This window comes from Cyprinus carpio, unplaced genomic scaffold, assembly GCF_018340385.1.
Source record: "Cyprinus carpio isolate SPL01 unplaced genomic scaffold, ASM1834038v1 S000006624, whole genome shotgun sequence".
NCBI classification, from domain to species: domain Eukaryota; kingdom Metazoa; phylum Chordata; class Actinopteri; order Cypriniformes; family Cyprinidae; genus Cyprinus; species Cyprinus carpio.
Window position 1 is genome coordinate 222,687 of NW_024879256.1, and position 27,107 is coordinate 249,793.

Sequence of the window (27,107 nt, forward strand, 5' to 3'; positions counted from 1 at the left end):
GAATATTTCTCTAAATGGCACAAATGTCTTGTTAGATAACCAAGAGACAAGACTGTCATCGCGAAGAACTGGCACGAAAGTTCCTCAGAGCACCTGTGAAAAACCGTAAGCAGTGCTGGTAATCAAAACCAACAGGTGTGTCACGGTAGACGACATAAAGGTGAAATCTTTAGTTTTTTTTTATGAGTGATGATACCAATTTTAAAACTATTTCAATAATTATGGACACAGCCCACTTAATGTGCTGAAGGAATTAAAATGGGTAAATAATAATAACGTTAATAGTATATTCAAAGTAACTGTTTTTCTGTTGTTGGTGAAGTGTTATTTTGGTTTCTGTATCACCAAAAAGAGGCTACAAAAAGGTCACTAAAGATGGTGGCCACCACCAAACACGTGACACGTGACTGAAACCCATGAACAGGGAGTGAGACCGTTTCTTTGTATTTCTATAGTCTTTGGTTACAATCAGCCTCACAGAGGTAAAGATATCATGCAAATAACGGACAGTAGTGCTGTTGGCACACACAGAGAGATATTGTTAGTGAAGTTCGGACGATTGTGGTGGTAAAGAATTGTAAAAGAGGTCATAAAGGCTGTAATCTTTTATCACTATTATTACAATGGTGATTTGCAATCTTAAAGATATGGAGAGAAGCTGCACAGAAAATAAAGAATAAGTTTGCTATGGCTACTTACTTCCCCTGAACGCTACTTTCTGTTTTTGGAAACCGAAGCCTGAGTTTTATCGCTCTTACTTGCCATTACACATACCCGGCTTTGTCACATAACCTTTCTCGAATACCCCCATTTTAGTCTGGGTCTTTTGAAAAGATACAATCCAATTAGATGTAATGAACAGATATAAACACATATGAACCCACACATAAATCTTCCATGTTTACAATATGTGCTGTTTTCTCTGTGTGCATGTGTAGATCATGGTTGAAATGAAAAGACAAACCTAAATTAAATCTTTTCATCATTTAGGCCTAAAACAATTGCATCTCTTCACAAGACTGGGGATTAAACTGCTTTATTCATATGGGCTTAATTTTACAAAGACCTTTTTTGTATATGTTTTAATTATCTGGACCTTTCAATGGAGGGACAGAAACCTCTCAGGTTTCATTAAACCAATCTCAATGTGTGTTTTGAAGATTAAACCACATGTTCGGAAAGGACATGAGGGTGAGAGTAAAGTTACGAATTCTAATTACTGAATGAACTGTCCCTTTAAAGCTGATTTATACATCATAAACAGCACAAACACTCCCCTGTCTTCCACTGGTTGGACCTAACAGTTGGGTGAACTGCCCTGAAATAACACCATTAGTTAAACCATAACTTGAACATGTCAGATCCCTCAACAAACAAAAGCGATGTTTAGGACAGACCAATTGTTCCTGATTGGCTACTTGTGTGGGCCGCATTTTTACTTCCCTTTGCTGTTTACAGGGGCTGACAACACAGAAATAATGTGGTGAGTTTTATCTGCAGTCAGGGTCAGTTTATCATGGTGATCATTCCATAAACAATATAGTACAGCAACTGTTTCTTTTGACACAATGGTGAGTTTAGCTTCCTGTCATCCTAATGCCTACAACCTTTGGAACACAGGGCTACGGGGACAAGGTCAGCCCCAACTAAAATGTGTTCGGTGTCTTGCCTATATTCCGTTCTATTGAAGAAACAAAGTCACCTACATCTTGGACGCCCTGGGGTTAGCAGATAAACATCAAATTTTAATTTTTGGGTGAACTATCCCTTTAAGGTATCTATGTCCCCTAGAGGTGTTTTAATGCAAATCAACTTCTAAGAAGCCAGGATGTAGGGTCTCTAAAATAACATTCCTTTTTCCAGGTGTTTCACACTTGTCTGCAACATTTTCTGTTGGTCTTTTAGCACATCAGAATACCTCAATTATACTGATGAAGCATTCAGAAAGTTTAAAGAACTCTGTTTAGTAAAGCAAATAATAATAAAATAATAACATTTCCCTCACAACTAGCAAAACTAGAACAATTTACAGAAAGTCGGAAAATTACAGAATACCATAACAATAAGTACTAGAAAGACTATTGGAATAATTAAAATAATAATACCAAATAGCTACTAGTGAAACTGGAAAAGATACTAGTCACATTTATATTATTAACATACATTTAGATATTATATTTAAGGAATACATATTAAAATGGCTTTCCATACTGATTTCACATTCCAGAGATATCAGCTGTCAGCATCAGGCAGGATTTCCCGAGTCTACGAAGCCTATTTTAATGCTTGTTGAACATCATAAAAATGTTTCTTAACAAATCAGTTCATACACGAGTAGTTAGCAATGTCTCAACACTTTGCTTTATATAGATTCATATACAGGCTATTTATTTATATGGACATTAATATTTGATGTATTAATGACTGCGTACATCTTAAAACACTCCAAAAGAAACATTATTCCTGTTACGCAGTAGTTTGAGTGTACAAACTTGCAAATTAAAAATAATTATAATAATAATAAAATGTGTCTTACCTGCATTGCATGACTTTTATCCGCGTATCCTTTAACGAAGAGCCAGTACGCAGTTGTGGCCAGGCTGGGTCCCGGTAGATCATCTATGGTTTTATAGTTTCCAGTGATCGATGTTGCGCTGTGCAAATCTACATCGCCTGCTTGAGACTTCAGGGTTCGCGCTATGAATCATAAAAAGGCGCATATTTTTGCCAACGTGAGCTGCGAGACGATCACTTTTACAAGAGAAGACAACATGATGGCTGGTGTCTGTCGACTAGAGATCTGAAACTGGGCGACAGCATACTAAGGTGTTCTGTGTCAAACCTGGGCGGGTTCATAGTGTCTCAAAACCTAGTGAACTGCCTACATAGACAACATTGCCAACGTTTCAAACCAAAACGCCTAAGATGCTCAACAAAGCTATCTAGGTAAACGGTTCACTGGGTTTGAGACGAAGTCCGGTGTTCTGTCTATTTGTCCTACGCTGTCAGATTTTCCTACCTCCCATTAAAACAGTGGGTAGTACAATCCGACAACGAAAAATGCTGTCGATAAAATTATTGGTTATTAACATCTACACATACCATAACCCTAAACCTACCCTTTAGAGTAATGCAAATACAGTAATTATGTGTTATATTCGCGGTTGAAGCTAGAAGGGGTACATTTACAGGAAACCAACAATAAATATGTTTTTTCTATATAGAAACACACCCAGTTTGACACGTAACTGTCAGAAGAAAACCACGAGGCGCTACTGTTTAGTCACCTGTATGAAGTTAAAACCCTTGGGAAATTTTTTTTTATTTTTTTTACAGCTAAAAAAAAAACCTACTTTTATTCAGAAAAATGTGCAAAAATTGAAAAAAGTTACAGTAAAGACTTCATCCCATTTGCTTTTCAAAAAAATGTTTATTTTTTTTGGGAACTTTCTACCTCAAAAAACCCTAAAAACCTTTGTTCACAGTTTCCAAACATAATATTACCAGCAAAACTTTTTTAAACCATTCAAAAAAAAAAAAAAAATTAATTTTTTAAGACATAAAAACGCGGGTAGGGGATATCTGGGGGATCGGGTTTCCTGAAGACTGGGTAAAAAAATAAAAAAGGGGAAAATTTTTGTCTTTTTTGAACTTAATTTTTTTTTACAAATATTGATAAAATTTAAAATGTCCCTTGGGGGTTTCGGGAAAACATTTTAAAAAAACCCAAAAAATAAAAAAAACTTTTGCATCCCAAATTGGCTACAAGAAAAAAAAATATATAATAATTTAAAATTTAAAAAGGAAATAACCCAGCTATTGCACTCACAGACCCAATTTTCTAGCTGAAAAATATTAAAACAAAAAAATCCCTGACTCTAAAATTAATTTTTAAGCAAAAATATAGCCCCAAAAAGGTGAAATAAATACTTTATTTTTTCCCTTTTCTCCCCTTACCCAAACCCTTTAAAAAGGCCACCGTCATAGACTCTCATGATGTCACCTGAAAATAGGCCGACCCACCCCCTCCCCATCCCCCGACCCCCGGAGCCCCTGGGCCTTTTGAGCCAATCATGCTTAAATTCGGGATTTTAAAAAAAACCCAACAACAAAAAAAAAAAAAAAAAACAGAAAAATAAAAATTATATATAAAAAAATATGTACCACTAAATTATACAGATTTAAATATAAACGGCTTATTGGTCAAAAACCCAAAATTAAATTTTAAAGAAAAACAGGGTTTTTTCCTCTTTCCCAATAACAAAAAGGCCCAAAAAACAGATAAAAGGGTTCTTCCCAGTAAGTGTACGGCCCAAAAAAAAAACTTACATTTCTTTTCCAGGTTCAAATTTTTCTTTTTTTTGTTCTTTTTTTTTTTTTTTTTAGATTTTATATTACTTTTCTAAAACATTTTTTACAAGGCGAAAGGGCCCTAATTGCGCTGGCAAAAATTTCTCCCCTAACCCGGGCCCCCCAGAAAAAAATTCTCTTTGAAACACAGACAGTCAAACAAAAAACTCAAACGATATAACATCACCCCAAACCAAACCCAAAGTGCTTTCATGCCCCTGGAGTGGCACCCAAAGGGCGTGTTTCACTGCGAATCCAGCCTGTTGAGTTAGGAAAATTCCTGTAAATTTCTTTTATAAATAAACAATGCATTTCCCCGGGAGCTAAAGGAACCTACTGTTAAACGGAAAATTTTTTCAGAAGAAAAAACCAAAAATTTTAATACCTGCAAATGCTGAATGATGCCACCTAGTGGTGAAAAAAAAATCTGACATTACATTCCAGTAGGAAGATTCTCAATTTGCGTCACAACAAACTCCGGCCAGGATACCAGGCATGTTGGTCCAAGTCAGTTTCTTTGGCACCAGTCAGCATTTAGACGTTCGGCTCTCATTTTCTAACTCTGAATTTACAAAAACCAGACATCATTTGTCTGTTCATTTCAAGCATGTTCATTTGAGGAACAAGTTGCAGCATAACAGTGGCAATGAATTGACCACAGACGAGAGCAGACTTTAGATCAGTGAGTGACCATGTGACCAACCTAACCAACAAGGCTGGTAACCAGGGTAACGGTTTTCTCTCATATCCGCTTGAACAGAAAACAAGCATTCAGACTCAAGCAAGATCGCACGTCACTTACAAACACACACACACACACACACACACACACAGACACACACACACACAGAATGACTGACGAACACTGGCAAAAATATTAAAATCAGTGTAAAAATCATGGTCTCAAAATGTGCAAACATTTCAGCATCAAAAAGAACATTTTAACAGTACATACATACATTACAAACATACACTGCCTACTTTTCGTGTAGTATGTCTGTACATCGTCCTAACGAGTAATGCTTAAATGAAAATAAATGTGGCTTTAGTTCTTTGAACTGGCACTTTAAAACTCTACCGACCAGAAATTTTGCTAATTATACTGGGTGCGGAGAAATTCCTTCAAATACTGCCACAGCAACTTAGGGTTGGCAACGGCGGGCCCAAATCACATGGCATTAAACAAGATAGAGTTACAGCTGCAAGGGATAAGAGCAATCAAAGTGGGCCTGCCCATGTTTAAATGACTGAAGGGGGCCCCGCACGGAGAACTGCTAATACAGTAGGTCTATTGTGTGAGCGGGTCTTCCATGACCTTCACTCCCAGATATCATGATCCGGAACAGCTGCATGAAATCATTCCTAAGTAACTCTAGACAATGGAGGTAAGACTTTCTTAGTCACCAACCGAAAACTGTAAACGTTTGCTTGGAGTGTAATCATACCATCTGAAAAACGAGTACCACATGCAGCCTCATTGCTATAGTTACTCTTACTGACAGCAAAAAGCTAGTTTCTCTCATTTTATCACAATCTATCGGCCGGGGTAGTTCACTCTGCTACAGTTACAGCGTTCACACAGGACGAGTTCTTGCACTGACACAGCTAGACTGATCATATTTGAAAGAACGGTTATAGATCGTGTTTGTTTGTTCATTGTTTTAATATGAACAATGAGCCAGAGGGACACATGGGTCAATGAATATAGTAGCATTCATGATCTTAAAAAAAAGGTTGTTTTGCTTATCATATGAGCTGGTGTTTAAAACTTAAAAAATGGTGCTGGTGTAACCAATAAATTACTTGAGTTACAACTGAGTGTACATTTAATCATTACAAAAAAAAAAACATTTAAGTAAAAAACAATTACGATATTTTTATTACTTACAGTTTTATTAATTTAAAAATATAAGACGTTTTTTGGGGTATACTAACACAAAAAATTTACAACCTAAACTAACCAGTCTAAAAAAATAGGTACTTCAAGTTAAATTTTCTAATATTTTTGGAAATGGTTTTGCAGGGGCCCTGTATGAGTATAATTTTCCTAGCTTTAAGTTTGTTTTATTGGCGACTGATCACTTTGTAGTGTTAGACAAAATTTGTTTTAGCAAACAACAGTTCGAAAAGTTAATAAGAAGACGGTTGGTAAAGTTTTTTTAAATAAATAATACAAGACTTAAACATAAATAATTAAACATATTTTTTGTTTATCTTTATCTTCAGGTCAAATCTATTTTGTTGTTTAAATTACTTTAATCGAAGCATTTGGTTTTCTTATTATGATATCAGGACAGTCATTACACTTTTTTTGTGAAAAATGATGCATGCTGTAATTGACCCACATGTGAGAAAACAGAATCCGCAACCCAGAGAGAGAGACCACAAAAGAAGGTTGTCCTGTGGTGAACGGACCACAAGTATGAAGCTGATTCTTATTTACAGGTCACTATAAGTAAGCAATATGAAAGCGACGCTAAATAATTTTGAATTGTGTGTCCATTCAGTTAAGTAAATTAACATAAGCATATGCTAAATCACTAATACCATATTCTCATTAATTATGGCTGAGGAGAAAGAATAAATTATCTTTCTAATTAAGAACGGGCCAGGACCAGACATGGTGCACAATGATAGAAGAAAATCAAAACCTAAGGAATAAGTAGGGAGTCGAGGGGAACACCAAAAAGTACGGTATCGACCGTACGTCTGAAGGCAGGCACTACAGCACTAATGTGTGAGGAGAGATCTCTGAATGAGCAGAGCTCACTAAAATACTCAGAAGCGGTCACTAGCAGAAAGTGTGAAACCCAAGTGCTTGACAAAGAGGTTTGGTGAAACGTGTGTGAATGATAAGTTCTGTCCCAAGGCATCGGGTGATAGCGAGGTTATTTATATGCAACCGTTAGTTAGCTGGCCAGTGCTGAGTATTGTTAGGATTTGTGAAAGTCTACATATTCTGAAAGCTATAGAAATAACAGTATAGCGAAGAAAAGACTTCTGGAGGGATTGGAACCATCAGACGGTCCTGGTATGGAAAATATCCCAGCAGAACGGATCCCGGTTGTGTAAGTCTTTTACTAGAAGTTGCACTTACAGTGTCAACTTTCATAAGGGAGCATTCCATTTCTATATTCCACTCTAGGGGTCTTTGCACACTGAGTCTGGACAATGTGCAACTACGTGAAAAAAAAAAAAATTAAACGACTCACGTTATAAAATCACGTTTCCACACTGCCACGAAACTATCGTCCATCATAAAAAACAACAATAAATTATTCTCAGGTTCGATTTTCGGGGGCGTTTTCTCTCATGCGTAGCAAGATTTTTGAAGGAAGGATGACGAATACAAAAAGACGCATATGAAAATTTTTCGGACATCTATGTGAAGGACTCTCTATGTTTCTTGAGATTTTACTGGTAATCAGGTGACTCTGCACTGTGAAAATGTCCAAGGCACTAAAAAACCCTGGCATGTGTGGTCTGTGTGGTCTGTGGTTTTTTTTTTTTTTTTTTTCTCGGCTTTGGTGAGTGAGTGTGTTCAACCTGTGCAAACCTGCCTACCCTGAGTCAGATTGGAGTGTACGGCAACTGGTTAGAGAGAATGCACCAGGTGAACCTTCTCTTGTCCCGAGATCAGTTTGCCAGCACAGTGTGACCAAAGGGGAAGGAAAGGCAGAGGCTATTTATGCTGATCCTAAAGAAACAGTATGAAGAGCCTGAAGACTGTCCCTAAATAATTCCAGACAAGAAAGAAGACTTGTGAGTAGCTGTGCATTAAACTTATAAAATTCTAAAAAAGATGATCGGCGACGGAGACCCTTAGAACAGAGCAGCATACAAAAAAAAGAGGAAAAGGAGGCGATCAGAAAAACAAAAGGGCGCACAAAGTAAAAACTGAAACCAATGTCAGCAGAAAACAACCAGAATTTACAAGAATCCTGCCTGAAGCGAAGATCCCAAACAGGAGAGCTAGAAAAGAGAGCGACACTACACTCCGTTATGTGGTTGCGATCAGAAGGTGAGGAGAGAGTTCAACAAACGCAAATGTGTGTACAGCACTAGTGAGTAAAAAAAATATTCTACAGTGAGATCTTCCATCACAGTTCATGTCCTAACTCTGTGTGTGTATATTTCTAGGAGGAACTGTGCCAAGAAAATGAGGAACTTTAGAAGTACCCAGGACAGCCCGGCTGGAGGAGTCCCCATGCATCCTGTCATCTATTCTTGTTCTGTTTCATTTTTTTCTTTTAACCCTTTAGAGCGTCTTGGTGTACCGCCTTTGTTCTGGGTTACATTCCAAGATCTTCTTGCCATCTAGAACCCAACCTGGACTCCCCAGAGCAAAGACTCTTCCTCCACAATTATGGGGGATATCAAAACAAGGGGCATAAAATTAATAAAAGAAAGGCCTTAAAGACAACATCCGTCAAGTTTTTTTGGGGGTGCCAGGGATATCTGTTTAGGTCTTTAGGGGTACTTACCCCTGAGTGAAATTAATGTGCAATGTTTCATATGTCTCAATCAAGCTGCTCCAATCACCCCCTGCGCCATCAGAGTTGTGAGATCAGGCCACCTTGCCCTCTTCACTATGCGCGCTAGATCCGAGGTAGGGGCTCGTAGGGCCCTGCTGGAAGATCTGAAAAATGGATGGTCCTACGTACACTTTTTGGAATCCTCCTGATTGTCAGAGATGGAAGGGGGAGTGTCTATGTGGAGTACGAAAGTTTGCCGTAATAGGTCCTCAAGCAGGCTCACTGGACCGCCTGTTCGATTCGTCCAACAAAATCCGTTTACGGACATCCGCGGCAGTGGTCCCGACACGTGAGGTGGCAGAAGTGGGGTTGTGGGCTGTGTGGCGATGTTTAAAAATGGCTGCCATTGCTTCGTTACATAACTCTTCCGCCCAGGGTCGGTCCGCTGAGTCAACATCTCCACCACGGGTTCATCAGGCCGATGCTGCCTGAAATAATGAAGTAATTATTACCATAGTTGAAGTCAAGCCACACAAATATTATACATCAAGTCGTTTCTCTCATAGTTTTCTAAACATGTTCAAACTGGACAGGTCCTCTTTTAATACTGACCCCGGGGGGCCATCAGAAGTCCTTATTGAAGAGGCCCGCAAGTATCACAATTTCAGCTTAAAAGGTTTAAAGTCACAATGAAACAGAAGTAGCCTTTTTGCTTCCTGTTGTGATGGACATCAAGGTGAAACTGAATATTATAATAGTAAAAAATTGACTACACCATCGGTTGTTTTGATTGAATGGAGACAAAATTGTAAGAAAGGGTTGGGTTTAAAGCAGATTAAGTACTCACCCAAAGACAGAGGAGTCTGTCATTTTTTGCCATCATGTTAGTAGACATTTTAATTTAAAAGTTTACAAAAAGCAGGTAAAAACTAATTTTTAAACAATGATACATGCATGGATGTGTCGTTCCGCAGTCAACATGCATTTACAAAAAAGATGGAAAGTGAATTTTAATTTTCAATGCAGACTTGAAAGGGCTTTACCAGATATCAGCTTTTCCTGCCATACCCCTACTCCGCTGATGACCTCTGGGCTCATCCAGTAAGGTGTACCTGTCACTGACTTTAATATGCCCTTCCGGACAGGCAGATGGTCGGGGCCCCCGCCGACTCGCTCCAAAGTCACCCAGCTTCACATTTCCTGCCTGGTCCTGCGGAGTCACCCGAAGGGATTGGCTACCTATATGAATGAAAGAATAGGAAAATAAAGTTCATCATGGAAGGAAGGAATATTTGAGAATTGCAAACTAAACAAGAATGTCAAAAGTAACATGTTCCTGTTAAAACAGTAGAAAACATAAAAAACAACAATAGTTACTGACTTGGTTTCATTTCATCAACGGATAGGAAAAAATGACAAACAGTGAACGGACTTCTGCCAAGTTGTTCAGTTTTTTAAAAAGTGTGGAATATTTTGCTAAGGGTACATTCAGAAGCATTAAAATAATTAAGACCAGGTTAAATGACAGTTAACAAAGAGTTTAAGTGCTACATGTATTGCTTCTATATGTGTATACATAAACTATATATATATTAAAAAAAAACATTCAGTTTATCATAACTGACACAACATCACATGCAGTTTGGCTCAACCCTTTTTTTGATATCTCTATGGGACGATCATGTTTACTATGCAGGTAGCACCTACGCCTTCTAGGTATCTGCCCGGGTGTATATTTACCGTGTGACGTTCTTCCGTCAGAGCACCATAAGACGGCAGCTGGTCTGGTAATGGAGGCCCTATAGAAAATAAATTTCAAAACTTGTATCAAAACCGAGGACACAGTAAGTTTTACACAAGGCCCTGACGGGGAAAGTAGTTTCACACACACACTACACACACAAAAAAAATTGGTCTTGCAGAGGATAGTTTATTCAGTAATGAACCAGTAAGTGAGGCACATTACTGAATTAATGCTAACTGGAACTGTACATTATCTTTTAATAGGTGTGGTGGATTGTGAAAAGAACTAAGAACTGTTTAGGTTCTTAGAACTCCATCCTCATTCTGCCCACGGGTCGCTTCTTTTGCGAATAACCTTCTCAGTTTGGTCCGCACGAGCGCTACAACAAGGGAGGAATCACATGCATGCCTGATGAACTTTTATCATATTGGTATAGTTATCTGGAAACGAAAAAGTTAAACCATTCAACACCATTCTTTTTTCTTTCGTAGAATTCTTTGTTGATTAAGGGTGTGAATGGGAGTTCCTCGTTTGCCTGTGTTATAAGCCTGAGCTTCGGATGCTCGGCATGTTTCGAATTCGCAAGCGGAGGTTGTCACGTTTTACAAGAAAGAATAATGTGTCTGTTTTGCTTACATACATCTAGAGTCCCCTTTTCCCACTTTTTAAAGCCCTAAATTAAAAAAGATGGGTTATTGTTATTCTTATACTTCATCGGCAATTCTGATACTGTTAGAGTTTGAGTGCAGTCTTTCGACACTATTGACCATGAAGCCCTCTTGAAATCGACGAAAATGGGCAGTAAGGGGTTCAAGGCAAGCAGGCATTACAGTGGTTCGCAAACCTGCTTATTTTAAAGGGTAATGAACATTTTTCAGGAATTAAATATTGGATCGGGCACACTCACCCCGGCTGCACCCATCCCGTGTATTGGGTTCCTCAGGTAGGGTTTCTATTCTTTGGCCCTTTATATTGTTCCCTCGTCCTCTGCAATAAATAATTCCTTACATCCTGAATCATATAATATTAACTATCATTGCTAATAACCGATGACCTCCCAACTTTACCTTCCAATCAAACATTGAAAAATGACGCTTGTTGGTTTGCACAAGGTTATTGGACTCATTGTGGGTGACGAAGTCCGAATTTGGAGGTCTAAATATTTTTTTTGCAACTAAACACGAACAAAACTGAGGTCGTCTGCTAAGGGCCGGGGGACCCCCCCCCACTGCACACCAACTCAAACTCAATATTACTCTAACTACTGAAGTAGATGATGGGTTCCCCCTCCTTTCCCTTAAGTGAATAAACTTTTACAAACAAACCAACCCATGGTAAAAAAAAATCTACGGTTCCATTTTTCGATCCATTACGACAATTTGAACAAGCATAAAGAGTAGCTTCTTCCACCGCAGATCTGTTGCTAAAGTAAAACGGGTTTCTCTCTCGAAAAGATCTTGAAAGTGTGCATCATCCATGCACTAATCTCATACCAGGCTGGACTATGGTAACTCTCTGTATGGTTGCTCGGCCTCAAAGCACTCTATCTCGTCTTTCAGCATGTTCAACAATGCGGCAGCCAGATTGTTGACAGGGAATAAAAAAGAGGGAGCAATAATACTCCTGTTCTTGTTTCATTGCACTGGCTCCCTATAAACTTCAGAGATGTTTTAAGGGTCCTTCTTTTTGCATACAGGCATTGCAAAAGTCAGCCCCGGCTTAGAGCGATGATCTTATCCATCCATATACAACCTCTAGGTCATTAAGAAGTGTGTGCAAATCAGGTTCTTTTTATCTGTCCCTCATTCTCGCTTGAAATCTAAAGGTGACCACAGCTTTCGCTGTTGCTGCCCCTAAACTCTGGAACAGTTTAACCCTTTACGATCAGGGCCTCACCATCACTCTGTGTTTTTAAAATCAAACTTAAAGACTCATGTGTTTACACCCTTGCATTTGGGTGATGCTGTGTACAGTACTTGGGGATGTGTTGTTTTTGTTTTTAAAATGTATAGATAAAGATTTTATTTTTAATTTCTTTCCACCTTGTAATGTTTGATCTCTTTTGCTTGTTTAGTGCTTTGAAAGCCAACTCTGGAATCAACGATGGTTGGTGTTAATGGGTGGCTCTATAAATAAAAACTGACTTGACTTGACTTAATTAAGGGCACACACCAACAATTAAACAGTAAGTTACAATGGCAACTAGCTTACAACACATTTATTAACAAAAAACCTAAATAAATGAGGCATTTCATACCACCACATGAGGTATTATATACAGACTAAGAACGTTACAGGAAGTTTGGAGCAAACACTGAGGAATCAAATAATGAAAAGAACCTCCATAGCGTACGTGAGATACCAGCAAAGAGACAGGATTTTCAAAATCAAAACAAAAAGTTAAACGAAATTTGCATGTCGGTGACAGTGCTCGCATGATATTTTTTCCACATGAATACCAACATGTTCACCATTTCTGGTTTAAGCAAGCAGTCGTTTTACTTTAGCTTGAAAAACCCATCCATCCTGCCCCTCAATATTCTAGCGTCATTTTTGCTGCGCCTACACCGTCAGCGATCCCTGCTGACGCGGCAAGTAATAAACCAGGCTCTAACACTCCCAACGCGGGGGGGGGGGGGCTCGTAGTTTCAAACTGAGTAGCGCGGTTTGCTTTTCCGTTTCTTTGCCATTTGATGTTTCTCATATGCAACAGAAATGGGCAGCGCTTATGAGGGAACAAAATTGGAGTCGCACAGGCAGAAAAAAGGGTCGCATTCTGGAGACCTGAATTATTATTTTAATTAGTTAAAAAGGAGTTCAGGACACAGGCTTTATTTAGGTGCTTGCAAAAGTTCAGAACAACACAGTAAGCATACAAGAACATGTTGTGTTCAATGAATTAACAACACATACGTCCCCAGGCAGGTACTCCATAAAAATGGAAAGAAGGTTCTTTCATGTGTGTCCCCCGCAAGCAGCCATAGTACTGAACTATTGGCGCTCATGGAACTAGATTTTTCAGCAGCTGAAGTTCACACATCCCAAGCTCTCACCTCCTGAACACATCATAGCAAACCATAATCAATTCAAAAGGTTCAACTAGACACCATACTAGCTGTAGCAAAGCCTGTTAAAGAAACCATGTTCACCTTGCTGGTTTCCTGGGCTATCCGTGGCAAAAAACGGGCCACCTGTTTAACAGCACAGTGTCTCTGCCAGTCGTCAGCATCGTTAGCAGGCAAAACTCGCCCAATGCTCCTTGCCTCCCAAAGCTTCCCTAGACGCCAGTTTGTGGAGCCCGAGGGCGCTTTAGCAAAGGAAAGAGGCAATTCAACATAAAAGCAGAACAACACACTATACAGAGTTTCCCCCTCAGCTTTTTGACCAATTTTATTTAAATGAATTTTGTAGTCCAACATGTTGGTAACCTGGATTTACAATTTATTAAAGACCTTTACAATCATTTTATAGATAATGTACTCACAAAGAGCAATTCGCAAGAAGGTTAAGAAATTTTGTAGTTTAGGACTATGATTAGATGAAGAAAACAAGCACTAATCTATTACTGTTTGTCACAAGTACAAATTTTTGGGTCAGAAAGTTGCTTTAATGTTTTTGAAGGCTTTTATCCTCAATCTGCAGCCTGGTGAGAATATATGGTGAGCAAAAATACTGTAAAAAACTGTATAATACTATTTCAATTTAAAATAACTTTCCTCTCTTAAATATATGTAAAACCAATTAAATTATCCTATGGATGGCAAAGCTGGAATGTTTCAGGCAGCCCTTACTCCCAGTCTTCGGTCTCACATAATTTCTTCGAAACCGGTTCTTATGGCTTTCTTAGTATATCAGTTTACAAAACAATTATGCGGTTTAATTTTTTTACCGATTAGAAAGCTTACAAAACAGCATTCTGAAATACAAACCCTAACCCTAGATTTTCTATTGTGACATCTATACATGAATATACTGTTAACTTTTTGTTCAATGGTATGTATCCTTACTGAATAAATTTATTTTTAAAAGGGAGTGTATATAAAAAACTTTTAAAATATTGGGTTATGGGAAAGCACATATTTGTAGCTGATCAAAGTTACAAATGCCACAACTCAAACTCATAACAATAGTAGTGTCACATCTGAAAAATCAGAACAATAATAAGCTGCAATCTTGCATGTCACCCACCAAGTAAACATTAGATCAACCACAATGTGAACAAGTTAGTACAAAGTAAAACTGGTACAACAGAAGATGTTCTCCTCCCAAACACTAAATGCACTCACAGCGGCTTGGAGGGCTGATGTCCATGACTGAGAGAGTGGGGTTAGAGCTGGGCTCTATGTCGCTGCCGCGGCGTCTGCGCCCTGGTTCCTCTAGCTCAGGAGTGAAGATGCTGCTCCCACTGCTAGTACTGGGGCTCTGAGCGCTGGCAGCCGAGTTCATGGACTGAAACTCACTGGAGAACGAAAACCATGAGCCTGAGTCCGCCGCGCCCTAGGAAAGGTCTTTCGCCCTGAGGGACAAAGATGATCCAATTTGGAACAGCGCATGTTAGCTTGGTTTTGCAGTTTGGAAAAATAACCAAAACTTCTGTTAATGCCAAGGTCCAACATAACCTCACCATCGCTGTAGTCGTGCAGAGACCAAACGAGATGGGAAATCGCCTAGGATAGGTTCCTCCCTTCCCTGTTTTGTTGTCAAACACGGGGTAGATCGTTACTCTGTGAAACAGAGCAGAAACAATCAAGACTGAAATGCAATCTAACGTTAGTATTCAGTGACAATCAAAGCAGAAAGATCAGCAACAGCTTACCAGGGAACTCTTGATGGTTATCAGGGTAGCTCAGGGCTCGAGGCATACGGGATTTAGGATAGGTATCACTGGAAGAGATCCATCAGATAAGATAAAAATCACTTAGTATTTTAATTTATCTATATGCAGGAACTGTACATTACCGTTCATAAAATCTCTCATGCTCACCAAGGCAAGCATTTATTTTTTAATCAAAAAAGCAACAACTGTATTATTACTATTTTAAATAATTCTTTTTCTATTTATTATAATATGTTTTTCAAATGTAATTTATTACCATGACGCAAAGCTGAATTTTCAGCAGCCAATTACTGCAGCCTTCAGTGCCACATGATCTGTCAGAAATCATTCTAATATGCTGATTTTGCAGCTACAAAGGATCATTTCTCCATTATTATTAATGTTAAAACAGTTGTGCTGCTTAATACAAGAGATGCACCGATCGAGCCAGGCAGGGACCGGAATCAGCCGATTTTCCGCATGATTGGCCTGGACAAGTGAGTCTGCGGTCAGGCTGCCGATTTGAGCTGGTCCATTTTGACATCACACCTAGTCTTACATCTGCATGTAAACATGTCACTTCTCCACTGCGAGTCAAGAAGACACAAAGTTCCCAATTTGTAATGCGTGTAGGGCCAAAGTAAACTGTGGGGGAACCACAGGGCTCCATTAACGCTGGTCCAAGTAGATTTTTTAAAGGCACAAGTTATAGAGGATTTTACTTGCTCGACCAGACAAGAAGCCTGATTAAACCTCAATAACAAAAATAACTAGTGAAGCACTGAAACTTGGCAACCAAAAATGTAAACGCGAGACATGATTCTGAATTTATGCATTCAGAGTAAACAGTGACTGATAATGTAAAGCCAGATGAGGCTTGAGTATCCTGTCTGAATGAGAGTGAGAGTTTGTTGAGAGATTTGTGCAGAAATCAAAACAAATGAGCGCAACACACATATAAGTAGAAACATAAGACTGTTTCCCTGAATATCAACACAACTGCAATGTAACACTGATTTCAAAGAAAGATACAATAGTAGCCTCAATAACAAGAAGTTTAAATTAAGTGACTTACATTTTAGGCACAATATGGACTGTTTTTGCTCAATTTCGCTGAAGAAATCATTCTAATCAAAGCCACAGAAGAACTGGGGCCGGCTACTGCATAAAAGGTTTAGACTAGTCTTATGAAGGTAGTCTTCTGCATTTTGTTTTTTTAAGACTTGTCATATTTTTTTCAATTCCGTAACATAAAAGCATATATTAATCTAAGCTGATCCAAAAATACAAATGATTGCCCTTTGGCTAACTGCTAGTTGCTCAAACTCATACTTTAAACATAGAGTCTAGGTTTTATACAACAAGGCCCCTGGCTCCTAGCAAAACACAGCGGGTGTTTTGGTTACTGAATGAATCCATGTTTTTGAACGATCGAGGGAGTCAATGATTCGGTAACCCATTCAAAAAGAAAAGTCATTTGCCTTGATTCTGAATGAATGATCCATTTGAACAAATTGGTTGAATGAATGACTAAACTAACGACTCACTCATGAAAACAGTCATTTGCGGCCTCCTACTGGTGGTTTGTTGGTTTCATATTTAAAAATATCAGTGCATTTTTTCAAATTTCTTCTTTGTATATTCAAGAAATATTTAAAACATTAATCTTATAAAATTATTAATGCATTTGAAATTCTGCGGTTGTAAATGCATTATGGGCACCTCAGCCTGCATCAAACAGTCTGTGTAAATACTCTAATGCCACTTCAGATGCAGCTTCCGTTTCCTGCAGTAGAAAGATGGAGTTTGTTGATACTGATTCCACTTGAATGACAACAACTCTACAGTCTCATTATTCTAAGTGAATAAATTGAAACAATGTAAGAATTTGATGTAAAAAATAACACATTTTATAAGGTTAGGGGAAAAAAAGGACCTTTTACAAACAGTGGGGAAATATCAACTGTTTTGTTATATACAGCAACTCATTTTCAGTACATTTTTTCTAACTCTTTCATTTCAAGTAGCAGTTTACTTTATTTTGTGTTTTTTTTATGTGAGTGTGTTATGTTAGTTAGGTTTGGGTTGGCTGTAATGTTCAATAATTTATTTTATTAAGCAAATATTTTTTTTTACACACACACACATATATATATATATATATATATATATGCTGTCAATTACAGTTCTTAGAAAGAAAATCAGTGTCGGCAGGTCAGTCTTACAAAAAAACGTTATCAGCCAAGAAAATTGCAATCAGTGCAATCTCTAACTTAAAGGGGTCCTATTATGCTCTTTTACAAAGTCTTGATTTTGTTTTGGGGTGTACTAGAACAGGCTCTCATCCTAGGTTGTTCGAAAAACACATAATTTTTCACAAATTTTACATTATTACAACACCTCTCTCCCAGTCTGGCATGAACAGCTCAAATAGTTCTTGTATCAATGAAGGCCCGCCTTCTGAAATACAAAATGGCTGTGATTGGTGTAGCTGGGCCGTGTGGTTGTGATTAGCAGCACTCGGCACCTGGTCGGGAAATGTCATGCCCCTTACCATAGCTGCCTGCTTCAGTATAAATATTGCATCAAATCAAATACATTTGAGCGCGGTTTAACCCAGATGATTGTAACACTCTAAGTTCGCCTGCCTGGGGAACACTAGCGCGTCTCAAACTCATACTAAAAATTCATCGACTGGCCGCTTGAGGCGGGCTGCAAAAGGGAGTCACTCCCATAGACTCCCCATGTTAAGAATGCCCAACGTTACAGCAGAAAAAAACATGTTTTCAGCCTGGTTCAAAAACTGATTTGGGTCTATATAGCTACGTTTTTGCCCTTCGTGACAACGGTGATGGGGGGTGATTTTTTTTTTTATAACTCATCCGTTTTAAATTATATTAAGCCTTAAAGTTCTGCATAATTAAGGGGCGCGGCCACTTGAGTGACAGGGTGATTGCCGCTGCTGACACTGCCGTCAAGATAGGTGGGCGTGGGCTTCAGCAACCAGCTCCCGCCCTTTTGCCCATTTTCATTTATCCAGGAGAGTCGCGCGGTGATGCGTTGCCATCCACACTGCACACCTTTGAGCTTCAGAAATGCTCTTCAGGAGTCTATGGTGACGTCATGGACACTACCCTCCATGTTTTTATAAGGTGTATGTGGGGGTTGTGGGATTTTTTTGCTTGAGTTTTTTGTATTTGTTGGAGGGTTTAGCTTCGTTTCTAGTTGAAAGCACCTGAACAAGGCAATCAGTGTTTTTGGGATTACTAGATAGATACAGGCAGGTGATTTTTTATGAGGGCTGAAGCTAAACTCTGCAGGATAGTGGCCCTCCAGGACCGGAGTTGCCTATCCCTGGTCTATGGTCTAACTCAGTGGTTTTCAACCTGTGGGCTATAGTATTGCAGGTGGGCCACCAATTACTATTAAAATAAAAAATATTATTGTTAATATATGTAAAAATGTCTAAGTCATTACATAATATCATTTCATATATATAATTAAATAAGCCCGAGTTATTTTCTGTTCATTGCCAGTTAATTCTAGTGCTGTGCGATAGAAATCGTCATAAAATCACGATTTGAGGCGTGCGTGATTTCTAAATCGCTTTATAGCCGATTTTTTTCCGGGGCCCTGACCTCCCGCAGTATGCCATCCGATCTAATCAGAATGCAACGCGCCTAGCGCGAGAACAGAACAGACTGGGAATATGCCTACGGTACTCCAGGTTCACACACTCTGTCTGTGATGCGCCTTTTTTTTGCCGAGCCCATGTTAACGGATCAGAGCGTTCACACTTCACGCGGTAAAAGGCTAGAAATAAAAACGTGCGAAAATAATTAATATGAGCATAGAGGAGAGTTGTGAGTGTCACAGGACGAAGTTTTTTGAGAGAAGACACGTTTTAAGTGCGCGCACTCTCTCCAGGTGAGAGCAGCGTGTATCTGAGCACGTGCGTCTGGTTTTGTGACAGAGCAAAAAGAAATCTGCGTGCGAGCGGAGATTCGCGCTCGTGCATTAATTTAATCTGCTTTTTGCGCTACATTAATGCGCTCTTGCTGCTGCTTCTGCACCGCATACACATAGGCCTACTGTGTACGCACTGCAAACGGAGTAGGCCTACGTGTGAACTTGTATAATGTATAACAAATCTGTTTCAACACCTGTGGCACCGCTACAATTAATGAGCTCTATAAACAATGTATGGCAAAAAAAAAGATCACAGGATTTATTTATATTTTTTTGCCACAAGTCTAGAAATTTTGTTACACCTTTACTATAGTGATTATTTTGACTTATGTCTGTTCTAGAGACGTTACAAAACTTTTGATAAAGCTCTAACTGTTTTTTTGGGGGGGAAATATGTCAAATTCATCCTGAATGCATTTATGACTGTAAAGCATATCTGTGTGTGTCAAATTGGTGATTAAAATCGAAATCGCAAAATTGATCAAAGAAATCGCGATAGGGTTTTTTTGTCCACATCGCACAGCCCTAGTTCATTCAGTAAATACAGTTAACATTCTAGCTTCTGAATACTAAGTTATTAATAGCAGGGTCAGTTAATTTTTTTTGCAGTGGGCCGCGCAAACATATGTGTTTGGTTGTGTGGGCCGTGAGTTGAAAAAGGTTGGGAACCACTGGTCTAACTAATAGCACATGCGGTCAGTGATTTCAACCACTAGAGGCCGCTCTCGCACTGTATAATGAAAACAGACCCTTCTCAGCCGCTCCAGCAATGGACACAACCCAGAAAACTATTGGCATGGATTTTTGCCAATAACTGATTGTTCCAGCAATCAACTATTGGTGCCAATTAATCGACAAAACCGACACATTGGTCAACCTCTATTTGTGACATCACAAATCCCAGAAAATATGTGTTGTAGTCCAAACGAGCTGTTCGTTGTAGTTTTTGAAAAGTAATTTCTGTTAAATAAAATAACTTCTTTTGAAATGGATTTTGAGCTTTGGGACTCTGCAGATCTTTTTTGTGCTCAAACAGCAACATTACAGACTAACTAAAGTTGAAAAAGCACAATAGGACCCCTTTAATACTTTTCCTGACTAGGGGTGTGCCAGTACGAGTATCGGTACTGAACGGTTCACGGGGCAAATTCCAAATGGAAGTGATCATCCCTATCCCCTTGGAGTGGGGACTTTGGAGTGAGCAGGGCAGGTGCATGCCATTGTGTAGTCATTTGGAATGCTCTGGGCAAAGGGAGCGACGTAATTTCCTCATTATCTTTAGCTGGCATGTTCCCGTGACAACGCAGCACTGCCATGAAAAAAAGATATACATTTTATATTTTAAAAAGATTTATATATATGTTTTTATATATTATATAGCATATTTTAAAGACTTTTTAAAATATAAAATGTATGTTTATTTGCAACAGTTAAGCCTGTGTTATATTTTCCGTGTCCGCGTGTCCGCTAGTGTCCGCTCTGTGCGGACGACTGCATGCCTCCCAATTTTTGTGACCGCACATAAGTAGGCTTCAAAAGCACCGATTGCACATGTGCAGGCTGTGTGAAGAAGCCTGTTACTACTCAAACCTGTACAATCCATTGATAAAACAATATAAATTCTGGGCAATTGTTTGTTCACATGTTTGTTGCAGAGCGGACCATCAGTGTACGCTTTCGGTAGTATAAATGCAAGCAGTCCGCGTACGCATCCGGAATGTTCATGCGGAAAGTATAACAAAGGCGTTATGCTAACAACAATAAAAAGACATTTATGACCGTAAAACAGCGACATCTGCTGACGGATACCATTCTGCGTTGTCGGAGGAACAGGCGTAGCTGAAGATAATGAGGAAATTACTTCGCTCCCTTTGCCCAGTGCATTCCAAATGACTATATAATGACACACACGTGCCCTGCTTTCTTCAAAGTCCCCACTCCAAGGGGATAGGGATGATCACTTCCATTTGGTATTTGCCCCGTGAACCATTCGGTACCGATACTTGTACCGGCACACCCCTATTCCTGACATACTAAAGGAATGTTGTAGATACAAGTTCAGATTGCATTTTCAGTAATGCATTTGTAAAAGGGCAAGGCACCATCTTCAGTAATAGTTTGATTGTGGCTACATGTATGTGTGGGTTAGTTGTTCACCTATCAAGTGGACTGTCCAGTGAAGGACAGCTCCCTGAAGCTGAATTCTCTGGACTGCTCATAGACAGAGGGTCCAGCATCTATAGAGAGAAAAACAGGAAAAGATAAATGAGCCATCAGGACTCAGGCTGATTATGCTACTGCTTAGTAAGACCACATCAGCTCAACCAGATGTGTGAGACTTTGTACCTGGTCCATGCTCTCTGGTATGAACTCGCCCTCACTGTTGATGCTTGTGAAAGAGCCGTTTCTGGCCACCTGCTGCAGAGCATCAGGAATATAGCCTGGAGGAGGAGAGCTACGATCGGTTGACTGAGAACCTGGAGAAGCAGCAAGAGAGCAACAAACACCTTACGCACTTTCATAATCTGAACAGAATGGAGTCAGGTAGATCAAGGTGAGGGATTCAAAAGTAAAAGTGATTTGTCAGATCAACCCAAGTGGAAAGTCATTTCAGAAGAAGAGTAAGTCGCTATATTTTGATAAAAGATAATGAAGAGATTTTTTCTTTCAAAGAAAAATCTTTCAATTAATTGAGCACAATCAGGCCAAGAGTGTGCATTTAAAAAGAAAATAAGGTTAATATCGCATTTATGTTGACTTCTGTCAAGGATGCAATTCAAAACCACTGAGTGCAACCCACCTATGAGTGCCAGCATGTTCTTTTTATCTGCAACACTGAAGTCTGTGTTGTCCAAGTTCTCGTGAGCTGGCAACAGGTCCTTACTGGAGACAGTGTTCTGAAAGCACAAGAACATTTGATGCATTTAGCTTTTAGATTAGATTACAGGTCTCAGACTAGCACGTTTTCTCTGAACGTAGTTTATAATGCCCACTGACCTGAGTACAGGAAGGGAGCACAAGCAGGATTTTTAGGCTCTTCATATGCACTGATCGATCCAACAGCTCCACAGCTTTATCCAGATCGTCCTGAGTACTCAACGGAATCACAAGCTACAGGACAGAGAAAAGGACAGCAATCTTTCCGTTAAGAAAACATTCAAATAAACATATCAGAAATATGATAAAGCTGTAGTAGCATCTTTTACCTCATTATTGGTGTAATGCAGGTCCATGGTCTGCCCAAATGCTACTTTAGCTTTGGCGCTCAGATCGTCCAGACTGACAGGTCGAGGGAACTGCAGAATCCTTAAATAACACATAATACATTATAAACCACACCATCATCTGCTACTTTGACAAAATCAAGCAAAAGGTTCCTCCAAATGCATTCTCTAATTTTAATAATTACATAATTAGGTTTGTATTAAAGCTTTCTACGATATTGCATTACTCCATAAAAAAGTAAACTGTTTTTTGTCACCTGGACTGGGCTTGTTTATTTGTTTTTTAATAACAAAAAACCCCAAAGGTTCGATTTTTGGCAACTGTTAAAGGCCCTTTGATACCAGCAGTGCAATTAATAAGCCTCAAGCTAATGAAAGTGCCTCTCCACCTCACTCCCAATTTTTAATAACACAGCAACAGGAGAGGTGTCAATGAATAAACACTGAATAAAGAAATTACATCACTTGTTTGAAAAAGTAACTCATTTTCCATGTAAAATGAAAAGTAATGCATTACTTTACTAGTTACTTGAGAAAAGTACTCTGATTGCTTAAATCAAATGACCTGTAATGTGTTGATCATATCAAATTTACAAAAATAAATAAAAATCATTCATTCATATTCCAGCGTGGCATCTACTCTGGCAGTGTTTGGTTCTTAGTATTTGCATAAACACACACAAACACATAAGGACACACACTCAGATGCACACAAACACATGACTACCCAAAACTACAACACTAATTCACTAACACTTTAACTGAATAAGAAGTCCCTTAGTTAATTGGCTTAGACCAAAACATCTTATGTAAAGTGAATAAAAGTGGGAATAAAAACGCAGGTTTGGGCTAGCTAACACAAGATCCATTACACAGCGTCTACATGGCTCTGTCGGACAGGTTTAATTAAGAGAAACCTCTAGAGGGAAGTGCTAAAAATAGGAAGTGATGTAGAGCAGAAACAGGAATTGTGGTCATTACCTCTTCTCTCCTCTGTACTCAAACTTCACCCTTACATCATTCTGTGGACAAGAAAACAGTTTGACCCATCTATCAATGCACAACAGTGTGAGACAGCACTGGGAAACACAGACAAAATTCAATACAAATGTAGATTCACAATGATAATTGTGTATAACAGAAAATAAGCATTGATAGCAATATTGCAAAGATTTTAGCGCACTTTTTTATGTGCCTGTGACTGTGTTCATGGATTAGTTTTACAGACTGTCCTTGTCTCACAGTTTTGTTAATATAGATATTTTAACAGTGCCTCTTATTAAAAAAGGGCATTAAAGTTGGTTATTTCCATTAATTAGTTCAAACTGTCTATTTCAATGCATGTATTCAACAAATGCAGCATCACTGCTGATCTCTGAAGTCTCTATGGTAGTTTTCATTTATTAAAATGTGTATGCAAAATATATTTAGAAAAATATTGCTTATGATATTTATTACTATATATGCTATTTACATTAATACTTGTATGTAAATTATAAATATGCAATAATTGAAAGAAAAATGTAAAAAAAGGAAAAGAATACATGTTGATTTGCAGAAAAGTCTGATTATTTTCACCAGATTGTTTTTGTATTGTACATTGCACATTTTGGATCACCTTATGCTGTTTAATATGCTGTTTGGTGTTCCTCAGACTAAACATTTGTACATAAATACTGAAAAATATCAAGTCATTTTAAACTACATGACCCCTTACTATAAAAGAACTGTGTACAGTTGAACAAAGTCACGGTCATCACTCTTATTCAACTGTGGTCACTTTTACAGTATATGTTTTCTTTGTATGTGTTCAAGTGAAAGATAAGTGGTAAATGCTGTAATAGTTTGTGAGTTTGTAATGTGAGTTTCTTAAAAATAAAAAAATAAACACTAAGTAGCTGCTGCTGATGTGAATAACGAAAGAGTCAATGCAGACCTGGTTCTTAGGAGAGGAGGCCTTGGGTTTGCCCAGGTCAGGCAGAACAGATGGTCGACTGGATCGGTGCAGCACCACCAGGTCTTGCATGATGGAATTCAGGGCCTCCTGCTCATCTACAAGGTATTTTTATTACAAATTCTTATTATAATTAGATTCTATATATAGAGAGACTGAGAGAGAGTACATCATTTGTTCAACTAAAAATTCTTTCAGTATTTTGACACATTTTTAAAAACTGAGCACATACCCATTTTGACAGATCACCGGTTCACCCAGGAGTAAAGGAAAGAGGATTCTCCCATGAAAGGGATCCTTTCTCCTATACAAGAAAACAGTGTTTTTATTACATAAATAATATCATTATTTATTAATGAGATTAACATAAAATATTTGTGCAATCTATTAGTGAAATCACTTGCACTAAATTGTTCTCCTTTACTGCAGAACAGCAAAAAAAAAAAAGTTAATCTTTATGTCCAATGTTGTTGGATATGGAATTGCAACTACAATGAGTACTTTTTTTTTTTGCAAAAAAAAAAAAAAAAAAAAACACAGAATGCCATCATAATGAAAGTCCAAACATCACAATAATCCACATGCAAACCACATGACTCTATTACATCAGTTAACAAATTGTGAAGCGAAAAGCTGTGTGTTTGTAAGAAACAAATCTGTCATTAAGTTGTTTTAACTTTAAATCGTTGCTTCTGGCCAAAATATAGTGGAGTCTATAGTCCATAGTAACACTTACTTGAGTTAATAATTATTTTTTTAAACCCACCCTCTGTTGTCCTCCATCAAAATCCACCAACATATTCGTTTATTACTGTTTTAGACTGTTTTCACTTGTAAGAGTTGCTTGATCTGTGTATATTTCTCTCCTCATTCAGATGAAATGACTTTTTCATTGCATATTGCAGATATAGGAGTCCTATTTTAGCTGGACACAGCAGTTTCAAGTTAAAATTTAGTTGATGAATTTGTTTATTCACTTCACAATACATGATGTTATCATGGCACCCATTCACTGCAGAGGATCAAATGGTGAGCAAGTGAGGAAACGCTAAATTTCTCCGAATGTGTTCATATGAAGAACTAAACTCATGTACAAATTATATGGCATGAGGGTGAATTTTTTTTTTTTTGTACATTTTCATTTTTGGGTGAACTGTTCCTTTAAAAGACCCAGTTACTGTCTTCAGCAGGCATCTGTCAAAATCTGAACTGAATCACGCTAGATGACAGCAATAGCTACGCACACACATAAGTATTTGATTTAAACTCACAAAAAAAATCATGACATCCAAAATAAAAGTAAATGTAAAATTACAGAAAAATATCTTATCAGAAGTCGCAAGGCGAGACAAGGTTCTACCCCATTCATGGCCATGTATGACAGTTCAAGTAAAACAAAGTAACAACTGACAAAATAACACACACAATATGACAAACTGTAAAAGAACGATTTCAGAAAAGAAGAGTTCAATTAATGTACCGATACACTGTAACGGCACGTAAAGCCAATTCCAAAGCTAATCGATTAGCTTGCTAGCACCTGTCAAAACTATAGCAGGTCAAAGTAACCAAATGCGATTACATACTAATATTGTACTAAGGTCACAATGGCATTAAGTATTCAATTTTGTCTCGTCTGCACCAAGACACAATGTTAAGTATAATTACGGCCCTAAATCATATTTATAAACACGCAGTTAGCCGCTTAGCTCTCTAGGCCAAAATTAGCAAAGCGCCAAGATGCTAACGAGCCATTTTGTGCTTTAACAGCTAACAGAGAGATTTTTACAGTCTTATATGATTAAAATGCCTTTATCATGTAGTCATCTAATAAAGCAGATAAAAATAAAAGTATTTGATCACCTGGGTGAGCTCGGTCTGTTCACTTCCTCATCCACAGATATGAGGCCTCGCGACGAATCTGACACTCTTGACAGACTCAAACGGTTTCAACTTCAGTCCAAGGCCTGACTACACGGCCAAATCATCTCCCGCTGACTCCAACACACTTGACAGGTTGGTGAAAGCCGCTGACGGTGATTCCAGGCGAGTTTGTGGACGAAGGCTACGAAACTGTGTTTGTTTACATTAGATTCAACGCGCTCGACCTGACGAAGATCAAATGCTGTCAATTAGACTGAGAGAAGAATATTACGATTCACGAACTAAGACGAGAGCAATGCACAAGCATTCGAAGGTCTAGTCAGAAAACGAATCCAAAAGAGAATACGACACATTTAGCAAAAGATGTTAGATATTAAGTACACTTAAAAACACACGCAAACACTACTTTAGAACAGCACCGCTGTCCTTTGGCTCAAACAACTCACGTGACTCCACAGCGCCATCTGCCGACTGTCATCTATTTAATTCCTCGGATGGCCAGAGACTCGCAGCGTCAAGTTCTAGCCAATCAGAGAATGTAGTCCGCTTCCTCTTCACCAATCAGAACATGGAGCTCTAGTTAAATAACTCCAATTCGATTTACAGGCACGTCTGCTGTGTGCGCAAATGTACCTCACGCTTGGTTAATTCGCTTGGTTATTTAGATAATTTAGTCAATCCCGCTAATGGC

At 38.5% G+C, this 27,107-nt stretch overlaps 1 pseudogene; it reads right to left on the reverse strand.

The window, feature by feature from the left end:
• Positions 1-639: 639 nt before the first annotated feature.
• Positions 640-26,886, reverse strand: LOC109089690 (annotated as a pseudogene).
• Positions 26,887-27,107: the final 221 nt, after the last annotated feature.